Raw genomic sequence first — 4,622 nt, 5'->3', positions numbered from 1 at the left:
GAGAAGGTTAGCTTGGGAGGAATGAAGCTCTAACCTCCAGAGCTTAGAACAGTGTTTTGCACGTAGTAAGCACTTAATAAATGCCATCATTATGTTTGACCCAGGTTCCACCATGCCCACGCCATTTCAAATAGGTCACCCAGTCTGCTTGGAAGCATAGTAGCCTGACCATCCCTAGAAAACTAGGACCCAGCCCTGGAGGAGGCATATGATTGCAGCTACACCCATTTTCATGATTCTTACTGTAGTTGTGACTTCAAAAATTCCCGCTAAGTCTATGTCTTCACATTTTGTCAGGGTCTCACTGCTTCGAAGGTCCTCATCTTCAATTGTGGAAGGAGTATCCAGAATATAATTGTAGTATTTATTACCATCTCCACAGGACATTTGGTTTCTCAAAAACCCAAGGTGAGCAAGGGATGGAAGAAGAAGGGGGAGGGGATGCTGATAAGCATTATCCAAAGTTGAGCAAGGAAGATAACAGGTTACCAGGATACAGGTTAGCTGAATTTGGGCCTTGGCCACACACACTCATGTATAACTGACAGTTTTCTGGGGCCAAAGATTCCCAAAAAACACGGTATTTGGCCAAGCTACATGAGAGGGCCTTGGTACAACCAGTGACAACTTCTGCTTTGGAGCATCCTCTGGTTGCAGGAAGTTAATGCCTAAATTTGCCCCAGACGGATGATTAGTTCATTTTTAAAAATCTTCAGAAAAGGCTTTCAATACACATTATGTGTCTTCATAAGGCAATAGGAGACTTTTTAAACCAAACTGGACTATTCTAGTTTACAGTGGGGAAAAAAAGTCTTAAAAATTCACTACATTTTCTCTCTGGGTGGTTAACATCCCTCTATGATGATATAAATACAACTTATCCCTGGACTGTTCTTGGCAACTTTACAAGATAAATTTGCTGCTGCCTAGATAGCTCTTTTTAGTGGGGGTTACCCTGAAACATTTTAAATCAGACATTAAGTTCCTCAGGGTTTGTGTCAGGGGAAAAAAGTGCTTAGAATGCTCTTATATTTTCTACATTTTCTGTGACCATCAGTACCACTCATTCACTCTTTCTCCCTCCCACTACTACTACTACTACTACCCTCTTCATCTCACCTCTCCTCCATCAATTCATTCTTTTTCCCTCCATCAATTCATTCTTTTTCCGAGCTGAGCTTTCCCTCCCAAATCTTTCTGGTTGCTCCTGTTTCTTGCTCCTCTGGCATGACTTCTTTCCTCGCCTAGTGGAAAAAGCATGGGCCCAGGAGTCAGAGGACATGGGTTATAACTGTAGCTCCACCACTTTCCTGCTGCATCACCTTAGGTGAGTCACTTAAATTCTCTGTGTCTCAGTTTCCTCATCTGCAAAAGTGCGGGGAAAATACCTATTCTCCCTCCTTCTTACGCTTTGAGCCCCATATGGGACTGTGTCCAGTTTTATTATCTTGTATCTATCCCAGTACTTAGCACATAAGTACTTAATAAACACCATTTAATAAACACCATTATTATTATTAAAGGCCCTGCCCAAAGAAACCTACCTGGCAAGCTGTAGAAGTGGATGGCTAGCAGTGAATAACTCATCTTGGCAAGGCACGATGGGCCACATAGACTAGCCACTGCTTCTCAAGCCAAAATAAGAGAAGCAGCTTGGCCTAGTGGATAGACCATGGGCCTGAGAGTCCGAGAGACCTGGGTTCTGATCCCAGCTCTGAAATTTGTCTGCTGTGTGAACTTGGGTAAGTCACTTTACTTCTCTGTGTCTCAGTTACCTCATCTGTAAAACTCCAATCAGCGGTCCAATTGATGTGGCAGTCTTTTTTGAGTGATAGACGGAGCCTCAGACTTCAGGTAATGGGAATAGAGAAAACTGGAAATAACTGTCCTATGAGCTTTCTGGTTGCTCTTTCTGCTTTCCCTCTTCCAGATGTCCAGTTCTCTCTTCCTCATGGCTGTTTAACAACAATTCAAATACCTGGTCTTCAATTTTCCAGTTTTGTTTTTAACGTTTGCTCCCTGGCTCTGAGCATTGATTTGGTGCTACTGAATTAAATATACTGATATTATTGCATTAGGTTCCAATGATGATCTAATTGGATTTTCTTTGGGTGACTCAATTAAGTACACTAGTATTTAATTAAATTTGACATTCACCTTTCAAGTTCCTTGCTAGAAAATATCCAGTGAAAATGGTCCATTTTACCAAGAATTCTGTCCTCTCCTATTGAGGCAATCTGAAACAGCAGCAGCAGCAGCAGCAGTGAGAACAGGCAATATCCTGGTGGTGCTACTTTGACTCCAGCAAAGCAGAAATTAATTATGGTAGCTAGAAGGTGGTTTGTTCAAGCTTTTAGATGCAATATTTAATTTCTTATTGAATTGAAACCCACTCGGGAGATGCTGAATCTCCTCTAATGTGGTAGTTGTGCTCAAAGTGTTATTTATTAAAGTCACTACCATCTAGTTGTAAGCCCGCTGTCAGCTGGAGAGATGATGAATTATGATGCTACTAAAGCAAAATGATTAAGCTTTCATCTGACACTCAAAAGCCTTATACTAAGAGGAGAAGAAGGAGGAGTTCAGTGGCAGAGAAAGGCAGGGAGGGACAGAGCAGGTGGCTGTGGATGTATCAATTTTGGCTGCTCTTGATGACAGTGATCACCCTGCATTATGTATTGGACTTGCAAAGGAAAATCCTTGCCTCAGGTAATGAGCTAGTAGTGGTTGTTTGGATGTTTTTCGCTGTGACGGCCTTTAGTTTGATAGCAATGATTTCTTGTCTTATGCTGTTGAATCATTTCCAACCCATAGCGGCTCCATGGATACATCTCTACCAGAATGCCCCACCTCCAACTGCAATCATTCTGGTAGTGTATCCATAGATTTTCTTGGTAAAAATATGGAAGTGGTTTAACATTGCCTTCTTCCACGCAATAAACTTGAGTTTCTGCCCTTGACTCTCCTAATGCCGCTGCTGCCCAGCAAAGGGGAGTTTTGACTTGTAGCAGATTGCCTTCCACTCTCTAGCCACTGCCCAAGGTAGGAATGGAATGGGTATGCCTCTGCTTGACTCTCCCTCTCATAGCCGAGACTGGTAGAGTACTGGAAACTCTCCTGGTGCGATCCTGAGAGGACAGCAATGATTTAACAGCTGTAAATCACAGAGAGAAAAATTCGCCCATCCAGATCCCATCCCATATTTGTCAATGGATGGTCAAAAGTCTGGTGCTGGAAACTCACCTTTAAATATTCCTGCTTTCTATACACTTTGGGAAGGCAAAGCAAATTCCTTGCAACTCAGTTTACTAATTTTTAGGATAACAATGCTATTGAGAGAGCAGATAAATGTGATGACTGTGTCGGGGGGCTTGGCCATTTTTCACTATTAGGTTACCTCTCCACTGGGAATAGAGATGTGACTAGAACAAAGGAAGTGAGTCATATCTGCAGGTGACACTAAAAAGGGCATGGAGCTAACCCCTCAGAAGTCAGGATTCAAAATGTTGCTGTCACATTAGAGAAACAGTCCATCAAATCTAAGATGAAATTCAATAAGGACAAGTGTAAACAATACATTGAGAGACCAAAACGAACAACACAAATCAAGAATAGAATGCTAGCTCCTTAAGGACAGAGCTTAATCTGCTATGCCGTACTCTCACAAGCACTTAGTACAGTGTTCTGCACATAGTAAGCGCTCAATAAAATATCACTGATTGATTGATTGGTTCAATCACCTGCATGTCTTCTTGTGTGTGAGCCTCCAGAGTGCAGTCATTAGGATACAGGGACTCCTGTAGGAGTGATTCAAGGAGATGGCCCAGGGTATCAGCTATTGAGAAGCAGCATGGCGTAGTGGATAGAGCCTGGGAGTCAGAAGGTCATGGGTTCTAATCCCGGCTCCACCACTTGTCTGCTGTGGGACCTTGGGCAAGTCGCTTCACTTCTCTGGGTCTCAGTTACCTTGTCCAGAAAATGAAGACTGAGGCTGTGAGCCACACATGGGACAGGGACTGTGTCCAACCCCATTTGGTTGTATCCACCCCAGTGCTTAGACCAGTGCCTGGCACCTAGTAAGCACTTTACAAATACCATCATTATTATTATTACTATTACTATTATTATTATTATTATTATTATTATTCAAGGGTTGAAGGGAGAGCAGCACCAACTGACTGGTTGGTGAGTTAAGACTGAGAAACAGCACTTTGCTGTGATCCCCTTGGCTGTAATGGATCGCCCATGCAAAAAAACCCTTGGGGGAACTTCACATTTTCTATATCCCTGCCTGCCTGCTCAATCCATTCTTTCATTCATTCAATTGTATTTATTGAGCACTTACTGTGTGCAGAGCACTGTACTAAGTGCTACATCCCATTAGGAACCAGCAGGAACAAGACTGGCTGGGTCCACACAATGGAAGGGGATATACTTTTTTATACTATTTATTAAGCACTTACTATGTGCCAGACACTGTAATAAGCACTGGAGTAGATACAAGGTAATCAGGTTGGATGCCATCTCTGTCCCACATGGGGCTCACAATCCTAATCCCCATTTTACAGATGAGGTAAATGAGGCACAGAGAAGTGAATCGACTTGCTCAAGGTCATGCAGCA

At 42.7% G+C, this 4,622-nt stretch overlaps 1 non-coding gene across 1 annotated transcript; it reads right to left on the bottom strand.

The window, feature by feature from the left end:
* Positions 1-3,000: 3,000 nt before the first annotated feature.
* On the bottom strand, positions 3,001-3,138 carry LOC119948233. The gene has a single exon (XR_005456644.1). It is a non-coding gene; the product is annotated as a small nucleolar RNA SNORA7 (small nucleolar RNA).
* Between the last annotated feature and the right edge of the window lie 1,484 nt (positions 3,139-4,622).

The sequence above is a fragment of the Tachyglossus aculeatus genome, chromosome X4, assembly GCF_015852505.1.
Source record: "Tachyglossus aculeatus isolate mTacAcu1 chromosome X4, mTacAcu1.pri, whole genome shotgun sequence".
Classification (NCBI taxonomy): Eukaryota; Metazoa; Chordata; class Mammalia; order Monotremata; family Tachyglossidae; genus Tachyglossus; species Tachyglossus aculeatus.
The sequence above is the reverse complement of the archived record's forward strand: the minus strand, read 5'-3'. Positions and strand labels throughout refer to the sequence as shown.